The following is a 14093-nucleotide window of genomic DNA, read 5'->3' on the forward strand; positions in this document are numbered from 1 at the left end:
ACCACTGCCTATCCTCTATGTTTAATATTGTGGCTGTTCTGTTCTGTGACCCCAGATAAGTTTATTAGTGTGCACAATATTTTGGGGAACACAATACCACTACAATGGACTACAATGTGGAAGTGTAAGCCAAATAAACCCTTTTCTCCCCAACCAACTTGCTTTTTGGTCATGATGTTTCATTGCAGCAATAGAAACCCCAACTAACACACCTGGATGGTGGGGTATGTCTGGATTTCTAGCACTTGGGAAGTGGAGGCAGGAGGATCAGAAGTTCAAAGTTATCTTCAGCTCCATAGCAAGCTTAAAAGTAGTTTCTGGGTAACATGAGACCCTGTCTCAAAAAAAATATAGTATAGTCAAACCCCTCAGTGTTTACGTGGGTTAGTGACTATCTTAAGAGAATAGCCAGCTGGCCATAAACACAGCTGAGAACCATGCATCCTCAGAACAGCAAAGGGCAGATGGAAACAAGGCTCTCAAGGTGGGACTTACTCCAGAAAAAAGCACCTGCCCATGTCAGGCCCCATGAGGTGCCAAGGAACCCTCTCTCCTGCAGACACCTTGCGGGTATGTAAGAAAGATGTGAGGAGCTTTAGAGAAGCAATTATGTACCCTTGTTGCTCAGAATTGTCCTTAATACATTTTTTTCTAGAACACATAGGTTCACTATGACACCAGGGAGTCTACCTGGGGGCCAAGATGAGGCTGAGGAGCTTCAAGAGATGGTAAGTGGAAATTTGGTTCACGGGACTTGAGGCAATATTTATCGATAAAGCTAATTGGTTCATCTTGAAATGCGTAGTTGTGAGGACATCTCCCAAGAGCTGAGGCTGTAACTCAGGTGCAGACCATTTCTAGACCACTCCCATGCCACCTGCCCTGCCCTCCCAGGTTCTCATGGCTCATGGTTAAGCTTTCTGTTCACCACAGTCTGTGTCTATTTTAGGGAGGAGGCGCTAGATAGTCTAATGTGAATGAAGCTTCAGTCAGTCTGCGTGTGAACCTGTTGAGGTTCCCATCCCACCTGTCCCACCCTAGGCCACCTGTCCCACCCTAGGCCACCTGTCCCACCCTAGGCCACCTGTCCCACCCTAGGCTGTTGCAGGCTTACCTCCTGCTCACTTTACCCTCTCCTTACTTCAGCTGATTGGCTTATTCTGTTCTTGCTGGATAGGAATCATGCATAGGCTAGCAACCTCAGACCCTCTGGTGTCCAAGGAACTGTCCAAGGGCTGGAGAAGCAGAGACTTAGTTCTGAGCCCTGAGAACTGGGTGGTGGTGGTGGTGGGGGGGGGGGGGCTGGTTTGTTTTGTTTGTTTGGTTTGGTTTTGGTTTTTCAAGACAGGGTTTCTCTGTGTAGCTTTGGTGCCTGTCCTGGATCTCGCTCTGTAGACCAGGCTGGCTCACGGAGATCTGCCTGGCTCTGCCTCCCAAGTGCTGGGATTAAAGGCGTGTGCCACCATCGCCCGGCCTGGCGGGGAGGCCTGTAATTCTAGGACTTGAAGATGTGTCATGCTGGCCTCAGCAGGTGTTTATCATCCTCAGCTTCCAGCAACTCTAAAGCAGCAGCAAAGAGCACTTCACATCAGCAGGTGGCAATGGTAGTGTTGCATCATCGGATCTCACTGTTCTGCATCGACAACTGGTCCAGACCCAGACTAGCTGAAATCCTTGGTTTTAAGAGTCGGCCTCCCCCTAGAACTTTCCCAGAAACTAGGATCCCCCAGTTTCATGTTTTCAACTCTTCATAGCCCTAATCTCCATCACCGCTGCTCCCTGTCCTTTCTGCCCTGGCTGCTCTCTGAAACGCCGCCGGCTGCCCCCTCGCTGCTTTTGCCACTGCCGATGCCACTGCTGGTGCCGCTGCAGCTGGTGCTGGTGCCGCTGCGGCTGGTGCTGCGGGTGGTGCTGCTCCTGGGTTGTCGGTTCAACCCACCCTACTAATGATACGGATCAAAAGTAGATCATTCCAGAAAAGCCTTTCAAGGACCTAATGATGCAGTAGCAATAGACAGCACAAGAGGGGGTCCTCCCAGCTGGCTCAAAAAGAGAGCCAAATAGCTTGCTTATTACGTTTTCTACCAGCTTTCTGTCGGGAGGGGAGGCGAAGTGCTCTCTGCTGTGGCTGGGGTGAAGATGGTGTCGGGGTCATCTGGAGCAGGGCTTTTTAAACTTTTCTACTCATGACATTCTCTCTCTCTCTCTCTCTCTCTCTCTCTCTCTCTCTCTCTCTCTCTCTCTCTCTCATACACACACCACAAAAATCCCAAACCTGTGACTGTTGATTGTTTTCAAGAAAGGCTTAGCAGGACCCTGTGTGAGTTCTGACCAAGTTCCCTCAACTTGGGTATATAGGTATATTCAATAGATAGGTAAGTCAAGCATGCACCTGGGTGTAGTGGCACGTGCCTTTAATCCCAGCACTCCAAAGGCAGAGGTAGGTGGATCTCTGCAAGTTCAAAGCCAGCCTGGTCTACGTAGGAAGTTCCAGGCCAAGCCAAGGCCACATAGTGAGACCCTGTCTCAAAACAAAAACAAGTCAGACATGTACTGACTACAAATCATAAATTATTATACTTTGAAGTGACTTTCGGCATACATATAATTTAACCCTTTATTAAAGAAGAAAGAAAGTTTGCATGCTGAGATGATGTACTCATTTATTTCTATGTAAAGAACTGTCGACATGGCCATTCCTGCCGCCTCCTGCTTCGGTGCGTCCTGCTTGCTTGAGCTGCTGGTCCCACTGGCTTGTCTGGGCTGATGGCGGGACCCTGTATACAGCTCAGTGTCATCTGCCTCTTTCCTCTGCAAAGCAGCTTTCGGGGCTGATTTGTATTTTAAACACAGAAGTGCCATGGCTCCTAGCCCTGCACACTGCATTACGTGGCCTGTCCTGCTTCCATTAGCTAATTATGCCTCTTATCATCTTTCATTTGTAGAAATAGAATTTGGCTGCATTCTCCAAGCTCTCTCAAGTCACAGTGACTCTCTTGTCCCTCATTCATCTTCACTGTGGACAGCAGATCTTGCCCCAGTCTTCTTGGCCCCACCCTTGTCTGCCCCTTCCTGGGAAGGACATGATTGCCCTTGACTTGTGCATTACTGTTCTTATCTTTGTGAGGAAAAAAAAAAAACTTGACAGAAAAACTGAAGGAAGGAAGGATTTATTTTGGCTCGTGGTTTCAGAAGGTACACTCCACCATGATGGGCAAGGTATGGCAGGGTGGCTTACACCATAACTTAATCTAGGAAGTAGAGAGCATATTCACACTATGAGATTTCCTCCTCTTCCTCTTTTATTCCATCCACACTAATAGCCTATGGAGATAGGCTCTCCAGGGTAGGCATTAGTTCATCCTTTCTAGAAACACTCCCAGAACTGTGCCTTACCAATCTCCTAGGCAATTCCAAACCCAGATAAAAGCTAACAGAGAAGGTTAACCACTGTAGCAGAGCTCAGCTCCAGCCCTGAGATGAGGGACAAAAGCAAACAGCACCTAGGATCCTTGAGTAGGTGACCGTTGGAGTCTTTGAACTTGTTCAGCATGATGTGAAAATGAGGCAGAAGAGTCCTAGGTTAGCCTCTTGGCTTTCATGAGCCATTGACCTTCAAGTTGGTTTTGTTGGGATCATGGTATAGGAACTATAAGGCACCCCCTTAGTTCCTCTGATGTTTGGCCAATTTCCTCAGGGTAAGATGTCCCCAGGTACCATACAGCTGAGCCAGGGAATTTCAGGGCCACTCATCAGGTGACAACTGATGAGTACCATCAGGGGGCACTCTTCCTGGCCTGGGTCTCCATTCTAGTCTTTCCGACTGGATGGACTTGGGTGTGTCTTGATAGAGTACAGGGAAACAGTCTCTCCCCCAGCAAATGGCTTTTGAAGATCTGACTCCTCCAAGCTGTACTTGCCTTGCACCAAGGAGGACCAATCAGGAAAGGGTTGCTGGCCCAACGTATTTGTGACCCTGCTTCTCAGCCCTGGCCTTCCTGCAGAGCCAGGCTTACTGGCCTGGGATGTTTGTGACCTTACCCTCCTAGCTATGTCCTTACTGCAGAGTCTGACCTAACATCCTTATCACACATTTACATCCTTAAGCTCTGCAGCCCCGGACTTAGAGACCATGCTAGAGCTGGCACCTCACTGCTTCCCGTGGGATGGCTTTTCCTAAGAAACCAGGAAGGCATCTGGCAGCTGGGAGAAGAAGGCTCTGTCCTCTGGTGGCTCAGATAGGGTTAGTGGGAGGGCAGACTCAGCAGACCAATGAAGGAAACTTCCAGATGGCAGAGGGGTAGCAGGCAGGTCCCACACCCAGTTAACACAGGCCAGGCCTGTGCTACCAGAATACTTCTCCCCAGCAGGACAGTGGTAGCCCGGTACTTATGACCCCAGCAGTAGTAAATCTCCACCATGTGACATGATGCTGTCCTGGAGATGCTTCTCAAGGGCCTCAAGGCTCCATATAGGAGCAAACCTCTTATGGGTCTCCTCCAACAGCTGTCCTTATGTCCAAAGTCTCCCTGAGGGTTGGACAACAGGACCAGTAAACTGGGCTTTGCTCATGTGGACACCTGGCTTGCCTGTGGCTCCTCCTGGACTAGGGAGTAATTTTTATCTTTTTGTTGAGAAGAAGGGGTACCTAGAGGATTCCTTGTGTGATACTACTCTTCCTAAGCTCTTTTCAATAGGGATGAGATATATTTATTAAGGCACATGAGCTTTGAACTGCTGCCAAGCTACACGAACATTGGAGGTTAGAGGGGAGGGTCCCGCTCTGCCCAGAAGACACACAGCCAATGCTTTGAGGGCCTCAGGAGCTCCATCAGAAGAGGCATTTCTAACTTCACAGACCCCTCCTTCTAGAAAAGTATGAAAAAAAATTCCATTTTCCAAATGTGTTAATAAAAAGAACAATGTGTTAATATTATATGTGAAATATTCTCTTTGACCTAAATGTTCTTTTTTTTCTCTCTTCTTAAAATGTTAATAGTAATTGCAACCCTTGTGGGAGCACGGGCCTAGAAAGGGAGGCAAAAGTAGTGGTGGGATCTTGGAGATAATATGGGTGACAAACAGGGTATGAGGCATCAGGATCCACATGGGAGGCAGGATACAGAGCGTTAAATGTGTAGGGAAGACTGGCAGGCCAGTGTGTGACCCATGAAGGGAGTCAGTCCTTGTTCAGGGGTGCAAATCCGGATCCCCAAGACTTGCTTCCACATGAGATACTACCCCTTACCTAGGGACAGGAGATCTCAAGTGTTTGGACCTGTTGTCAGGTGAGCAGTGGCAATGTCCAGGGTGGACGTTTGGTTGAATCTCAGTGCTCCTAGGTCTATATCCTTTGACCCGAGGCCGACCCATGGCTACTTCTACAGTGAGTCATCACTTAAAAGACTGCTTCCCCTACCCCATGGCTGTCTGTCTGTCTGTGCTGTACTCTGTGTTCCCTTCTTCCTCGGCCCCACTGCTGCATCTCAGGTGCTCCCTGAACACCTGTGTGAGTCCACTCCCACTGTGCTATTTCAGTGGCGCCTCGAACCCACTGACTCAGACACATGATCGTGTCTACCCATGACTGCAGCTGCGGGGAAAGGAGAGGAGAGAGGGTCACAGTCCTGTACAGATCCCAGGGGACACCATGCCTGCTTCTGGCCTCTGGCCCAGCTGAGTAGCGTCACCACTTGGCTCCAGGCCACTCTGCGGGCTCTTCTGGGTTTCTGCAGCTTCCTTCCCAAGGGCAACCATGGGAGCTGTTTCAGAGGTGGCATGACCTTGGGTGTGTGTGAGGGCTCCTGCATACAGCAAAAATCCTGCCCCGGGTGTGAGGATTGGGTGGAGGGAGGAGGGGAAATGGGCAGTGGGTGAGGATGCTTCTATTCCAGAACCTTCTTCAGAGAGGGGACTAGTTTGCAAACCATAGTTACCAGTAGCAACCACAGTGGGAAACAGGCCTCAGCCTTATCAAATCTTTGTCCAGCTCTTCCTGTGAGTCAGTGCTCATTCAGTCTCTCATCTACTCATTCATTCATTCATTCATTCATTCACATACATTCACTCTCTCACTCATTCTTTTACTTACTAATTCACTTATCCCACCATTCATTCACTCTATTTTTTTTTTCATTCTGTCATTGTGCATCCTTGGGGTTGCCCTGTATTGAGGCAAACACATCTGAAATATGAATGACTCAAGCACGAGTTCAAGATGGGTTCCTGTCTGGTCAATGTCCAATATGGGGAGTGCCCTAACCCCTCTCCATCTTGCCCATCCTCTCTGTGCCCCCTGGAGAAGGTGGGCAGAACTTGGTGGAGGCTGCTGCTGAAGGGGGTGTTAGATGTTCACAGAGCGTTTTTCCCCTGTAAGGTCTGTCATGTGTTGGTACATATTTCAGTCTCAAAATAAATAGACTGATGCTCAAATACTGCGTTGCTTCTCCCCTGAAGATAGACTTTGTGTAATTATTTCTGTCACCAATCTGAGTTGACACAGTAATTGGGAAACCAGCTGGATACTGTTCATAAGGAAAGTTAATTAATCAAATTTTAAACTATTTTTTCTTCCCTTCCTTTCTTAAAATGGGGTTAAAACTAATTAATATATGTGCATGATAAATTTTAAACAGGATAAAGGTGATAAAACTGGAGAGAGTCTTTCTCCGCCCTTTCTTACACATGTAGTCTTTCAGAAAACGATTTGCAGGTCCAAAGAGTGTATGTAGGAGAATGTACGAGCCCACACCAAAGTTAAAAACATCAGTGAGATCACACTATGTAATACAGCTCAGTGTCTTGACATTGAACAAATAACAAGTTGGAGAGCCCCATATATTAGTCTGAATAAAACCTTGCTCATTCTTTTGAACTTCCTATTTTTTCCCCCAGTGGGTTGCTGTCTGTTCTTGGGGAAGATGAACGAAACTTCTCTTATGACCAATGCTTGTGGTTCTGTCACTGTTTGCTTTCTGTGTTTGGAACATGCTCTTGGGTGCATATGGGTTTATCATCGTTCTTATCTGGGGAGTGATTCCTGTCATCTTTAACCTTCACCATGCCAGCTAGGTTGGGTTTGGGGGGTGGTCATAGTGCTTTAGCGGCCCTCAGATGCCTAGAGTTGGTTTAATAAATCCTCACCTTTCCATTGTCCCAGTATCACCGTATCCTGTGTTTGTCTCTTCTAAAGAACATGTTTATAAAATCGTGTGGGTCATATATGTACACCACAGTACACAGTGCATGCACCCCAGGCAAGAGACGAGGAAGGGGATTTTTCTCTCAACCTCAGGCGGTAAGTGGCAGCAGTTTTCATAGATCCTTATAGCATTTAATGTAATTTTAGGTGCCTGGAAAGCCTCGTGAGATGCCTTCATAAAAGATCTGCCATTTGGCTGGCAAAACGGAGCAGAGGGTAGAGGCATGTGCAGGCCTGATGATCTGAGTTTGTTTTCCAGGTCTTACAAGGTCATAGAAAGAATCTGCTCCCAAGAGTTGTCCACTAATTTCCGTGTGCTATATAAAACATGTGCATGCCTGTACACACACACACACACACACACACACACACACACACACACACACACACACACTTTTTAAAAAATTTTTATTTTATAATTTAATTTAATTTTACATATCAGCCACGGATTCCCTTGTCCTCTCCCCCCCCCCGCCCCCACCTTCCCCCCAGCCTACCCCCCATTCCCATCTCCTCCAGGGCAAAGACTCCCCTGGGGATTGAGTTCAACCTGGTAGATTCAGTTCAGGCAGGTCCAGTCCCCTCCTCCCAGGCTGAGCCAAGTGTCCCTGCATAAGCCCCAGGTTCCAAACAGCCAGCTCATGCACTGAGGACAGGTCCTGGTCCCACTGCCTGGATGCCTCCCAAACAGTTCAGGCTAATCAACTGTCTCACTTAACACACTTTTTAAAAGTCCCACCATTTGAGGTCTCAGCTTCTTCAACTGAATGTGCTGGGGAAGCGGGGGGCGGTTCTCTTCAGCCTTCAGTGACTGGGTGTGACTGGGAATTTGGAGGGCATAAAACTCCTGTGGCTCATTTTACCTTATTTTTTTTTCTGTTCCTCTTTTCCAGCCATATATGACTTGGTTTTCTGGTCAGTCCCCGTGCGGGCTAGTTTTTAATGTCAGATTGACACAGATTAGAGTCGTTTGGAAAGAAGGAACCTCGTTGAGACAATGCCTCCACCAGATTGACCTGTGGGCAAGCCTGTGAGGCAATTTCTTGATGAACGATTGATGTGGGTGAGCCCAGTGCCACCCTTGGGTGGGTGGTCCTGGATGGTATATGAAAACAGGTTGAGCAAGTCATGAGGAGCAAGCCAGTAAGCAGCACTCCTCCATGACCTCTGCATCGGCTCCTGCCTTGAGTTCCCTAGAAGATGGACTACAAGCTATAAGCTGAAATAAACCCCTTTCTCCTCAAGTTGCCTTTGGTTATGGTGTTTGATTCCAGCAATAGAAACCTTAACTAAGACAGTCCCTAGAGCACTGGTCTCCCTACTGGTGTCTCACAGAAGTCAAGCACTCAGCTCTCAGAGTGGGAGCTGATTGGTAGGCTCAGCAAATTTCTGACAGAACTCCCGACGCTGGTGGGTTTCTTTCTTTACTTTTGTGTGTGTGTGTTGTGTTCATGTGTCTGTGTGCATGTTTGTATGTGTGTGGCCAATGTGTGTGCAGGGGTGCAGTCATGTGTGGAAGCCCAAGTTTGATGTTGGGAATCATCGTATGATTGTTCGTCCCCTTCACGCGGCGAGGCAAACCCAGAACTCGAGTATGGCTTGCCTCACTAACCAGCTTGCTGGGCGGATCCCCACCATTACCTTCCGAGGCTGGGATGGCAGGGAGGCCACTCCACCCACCTGACATTTTACATGGGTTTGGGGGAATCTGAACTGGGGTCCTCGCGGTTGCATAACAAGCGCTTTAACCACTGAAGCCTCTCTCCAGTCCCTCACCCCAGTGAATTTTAGACCAGATGCTGCGGTTGAGTTTGGAGAGGGAGGAAATGCAGCCACACAGTGGGGCAGCTACCTCTTGATTCCCTAAAGAGAGTTGTGTCTGTAGCCTCAGGGTGCTGGTCATGGTAAGACATGGGAAATAATTAGAAAGCAATGGTATAAGCACCTACTACCTTTTTTTAAAAAAAAAAAAATCCTTGATTTAATTATATATTTATGTTAATTTAGTGCACAGTGGTGATTGGGATCCACAACTGATTCACATGCCCTTGAAAACTCAACACAGTGCCTGAGGCTGGCATGCGCCACCTCCGGCACACTGCTAATCTGTGTTTTGTTTACCCAGAGATTTTGGTCGTCGTTTTTGCTCCTGAATGTACTCTACCTTTCAACCCGCAGGTCTTGTTTTGCTCTGTTTGCTATAAGTTATTCACTGCCATGTCTGAGATGTGGGCCGGGTTAGGACACCGGGAGTCAGAGAGGGTCACTGGGTGCCAGATGGGAAGGCAAGGGTGCTCAGAGGAGCTAATCCATCTGTGCTGCCTCAGACCATTGTTGGTGTGACTGACACCCACACAGATGCAGGCTTCACACCCAACATGTGATATCACACACACACACACACACACACCCGAGAGGTGTGTTTCCCATCTGCTCACCCACACGTCCATGCTCCCAAACACACAACCACAGTGCTTTCTACGCTGACACGCATACCCACATTCCCCCCATTGGCACTTGTTTATACTCACACATGCTTCATCTCCAGGCCTCCTCCTTCACACACACGTCCTGTAGGCTGCCCTAACAGATTACCATAAACCAGGTATTTCTGACAAAACATCAGAAATGCACGCTCTCACAGCCCTGGAGCTAAGTCCACCCTGGAGCGATGGGTGGGATGCCTGATTTGAAGGCACCAAAGAGGCTTGGGCCCCTGAGGCTGCTGCAAGCCTCAATGTCCTTAGCTGGCAGCATCTCCTTTTATCCTCTTGTGCCACCATCCCCGGGTATCCCTGCTACCATTTCCCTCCCTACATCTATTTTGCCCTCTTCTAGAGACACTCTACTTCAGGAGGACTTTGTTGTAACTCAGCACCTACAGAGAGTTTTAAATCTACAAATCCAGGGTTTCTAGGTGCATGTGGATTTGGGGGTTGCTACTCAATCCAGCACATATGTCACACACACATTTGTATCTTACACACTTATCTACACTCTGAACACAAATCCCAGAACTCCCACCCCTGGCCTGCACCCCTAGGTGCCCCCATCCCATCCAGCCCCTCCCCATTCCCTACCTTCAGCCCAGACACTTCTCATGGCCTCCCTAGTCCAAAATAGGATCTGAAAACTGAGAAGCCCTTTCTGCTGTACAAACATCTGGGCACCAGGCAGAGACGCGCTACCATGGATCTCTGAACTATAGGGGCTGAGATGAAGCCCCCCCCCTTTTTTTTTCCGAGACAGGGTTTCTCTGTGTAATTTTGGTGCCTGTCCTGGATCTCGCTCTGTAGACCAGGCTGGCCTCGAACTCACAGAGATCCGCCTGGCTCTGCCTCCCGAGTGCTGGGATTAAAGGTGTGCGCCACCACTGCCTGGCAAGAAGCTCCTTTTTCTTGGGTCCATCCTTGCCTCCTTGCCTCATTGCTCAGCATGGGACCACCTCAGCTGCTGCAGCTGCTGCTTCAGGACATCAGCAAGCAGCCATCTTTCCCCTGAGCCTGACCACTGCCCAAGGAGGTCCTGCCTTTTCTAGGAACCCCTGCTGCCTTGCCAAAGCCTGGTTCCTTCTGTACATGGTCACAGTTCTTCCAACACCTGCTTTCCCAGGGGTCTGTGCCTGGCATGAAGTATTAAGGTTGACAAGGGACAGTTGCTGATGTAACAGGACATAACAGCAACCTGAGCTCCTGTGACCTCCGGGTGGTTGAAGCTGTGGATGGGTGGGGAGGGTCTACAGCAATCACCACATTATAGTCAGCAGATTATAGCAAAGGAAGCCATGCGTCAGCCTGAGAGTGCCACCAACCTAGTAGGGGAATGCCTCAAAACTCTAAGAAGAAGTGGACATCCTTTGGTTAATCTCAGATGAGCGGAGCATAGTCACAATAGAATGACACTGAGCAGTCAGATTTTTATTGTAGTTTTTTTAAAAAAAGATACAGTGGCTCATTTTGATTTCCACAGTCACACGTACTGGTTCAGTGGCCCATGCCAGCTTCCACAGCCGTGTGTTCTGCTAACACATCCTTTCTACTCTCTGGCTAAGGAAATCACTAGAGATTTGCCATCTCTCCCTCTGTGCATATGTCTTCGGCAAGCACGAGCCGGCTCCTTGCTTTTCCGGGTTTGACCGTTGAAGAAGGTGGAGGCCAGAGAGGATATCACATCCCCTCGAAATAGAATTCCAGGCAGTTGTGAGCTGTCCAGTGTGAGTGCTGGGCACCAAACCTCTGTTGATGCCCTCCCTCTATGGGTTTTTATTTATTTATTTTTACGTGTGTGTGTGTGTGTGTGTGTGTGTGTGTGTGTGTGTGTGTGTATGATTGCATGTATATATGTACACGTACCATGTATGGGCCTAATTCTTGTACAATATTAGAAGGACCAGCCTTAATATTATGCATCCCATGGGCTCAGGAGAGAGAACTACGAACGGCGAGGACTATTTTCAGAAAATAGAATCTCAGCACACCGAGCTCTTAGTCCAGTCATTTATTCTTCCAAATCTTCTTCTTCATCCTCCTGTGCCCTGGGAGTCCCAGTATATATACACTTATAAGTGGTAATCCCTTGGCAGTGCAAAGCCATGCTTCCAGGATCAAGCAGAGGGGTGACAAGAATCACATAGAGGGGCAGTAATTGTTAATTATCATTTGCAACCCCAAAGGGAAGTGACTAATGGGGAAATGAATTAACTAAAGGCTAAATTTGGGTAATATCTAAGAAGAGGGATCTTACATGCTCAACTATAGCCTTAAATATGATTGGTAGAAGATGTTAAGAATCTGTAAGTTGCTAGGTTAATGGGAGAAAATAAAACTGTCTTCTTTTTTCCTGTGGCTCCTATCTGTTCAAGCTATCTGCTGTTTTTTCTGCAGGGTGGGGGAAAGTGTGCTCAGTTGCTAGGCTACCTGTGTACAGCTAGATGCCTCTGGCGATAGTTTAAGGGAGATCTGGAACTAGAGGTAAGATTTGGGAAAGGAGGTAGTTAAGTTTAATTGGCACATCCGCCAGGCCTTCGCAAACAGGTAGTCTGGACGCTTAAGTGTGTTCTTAGAGTACAGAGGTATCTGATAAGGTACTTTCCTCCATCTGGGGATGGACCTGGCCGGATGCTGCCAATGCTGATAATTACAGGGAGGCTTGAACTGGGGTTCTGGCTGTGCATAGCTGTCAGCACACAGGGTTATCTAAATATTCCTAGAAGTGGTTAGGTAAGGAGTTAGAGGTCTATAAAGTTAGTAAGGCTTTAAGAAAAGGAGAGTCTGAGCTAAATTGTGTAAAGCTATTATTTAAGGTCTATCTGACCTAGGCTGTGTCTATGGAATTTACCTTAAATTGGAGACTTACTTTATGGTGGTCTGGACTGTTATTTCTGTTAGTCCTTGAATGTGGCTAAGGGAGAGATCTGATTCCAGTGCTGAAAGGGGAGAAACAGATGGGCTGGGGGGAGGAAGCCTTTCCTGAGGCTGTTCTCCAAACATCTTGAATGTATATGTCGAAAGAGTGATCAGTCCACACTGTTAGCAATTCTTAGGGAAAAATCAATTGAGAAAACTGTGAAGGCACACATGATTTTCCTAATAGAAGACAGCTGATATATAACAAGCCAAATAACACCAAATGCTCCCTGGAATTTGGCTTCCTCTGAAGGAATTCCTTGATCCCTTCAAGTAGTGGCATTGCCATAACCAGCTGAGTTCTTAAAATATATCCCTATGGCCCGTAGCACCTAATGCCTGAGGGGGTCAGACTAGGGCATCAAATTCCTTGGAATTGGAGTTGTGAGCAGTTGTGAGCTGCTGTGTGGGTGGGAGGAGCCAGACTCAGGTCCTCTGCAAGAGCAATGAATGCTTTCAACCATGAATCCATCTCTTCCACTCCTCCCTCTGTTATCTTTCCTGTCCAAGAGAAGTAATGCATCCGGCCATTTGGTCCGCTTCCTGGGCACTGGAGGTCAACTTTTTCCCCCCTGTTTTCAACTGTACCTCTTGTTCTGTGCTAACAATGCTTGTGGCACTATAATCTTCACTAAAACTTTGGATTTCCTGTAAATCTTATAGGAGCTCATTCAAATGGTAGATATTGTTATAAATTCTTTAATCTCATGGAAATAGTCAATGAGGCGCTTTTTTCCCCCTTTGTTTTTTTTCTGTGTAGCCATGACTGTCCTAGAATTCACTCTGTAGACCAGACTGGCCTCAAATCAGAGATCTGCCTGCCTCTGCCTCCTGAGTGCTGGGATTAAAGGCATACGCCACCACCGCCTAGCTAGAGGCACTTCTTAAATACTTCTGAAATCTCCATAGATGGTAAATCACATGCCAAATCGAGAACATTGACCAAAGGTTGCAGTTGGCTTGAGATACCTCATTCAGTCTTTGCTATGAGATCTTTTCTTAGTTTGAGAGCATTCTGTTATCTAGAAAACTTAGACAACAGTACTAAACTCAACCAAGTGTTGACTCTGTTGTACAGATAAAAAAAATTCCTTCATGGTGCCGGAGAGGTTTCTTGACAGTTAAGAACATTTGCTACTCTCACACAGGACTCAGGTTTGGTTCCCAGCACCCACATTGGGCAGCCCAAAACTGCCTAGAACTCTAGTTCTAGGGGATCTGATGTCCTCTTCTGGCCTCCATGGAGACCAACATGCACACGGTGCCTGCATGGTATATATACATGCAGGCACTCACACATAGGCATAAAATAAAAATACTTAAAAAGTCCTTTACTATTTCATTTATATAGATCAGTATTCAAAGACTCAAAGGAATTTCCAGCACACACACACACACACACACCCTTAGTCTCCCCTTCTCCCTTTCCCTCTCCTCGTGTCTGGAGTTCCCTCTAAAGGCTTTGGAAGGCTTGATCCCAGTGCTAC

This window comes from Peromyscus californicus, unplaced genomic scaffold, assembly GCF_007827085.1.
Source record: "Peromyscus californicus insignis strain IS unplaced genomic scaffold, ASM782708v3 Scaffold_19__1_contigs__length_69161282, whole genome shotgun sequence".
Classification (NCBI taxonomy): Eukaryota; Metazoa; Chordata; class Mammalia; order Rodentia; family Cricetidae; genus Peromyscus; species Peromyscus californicus.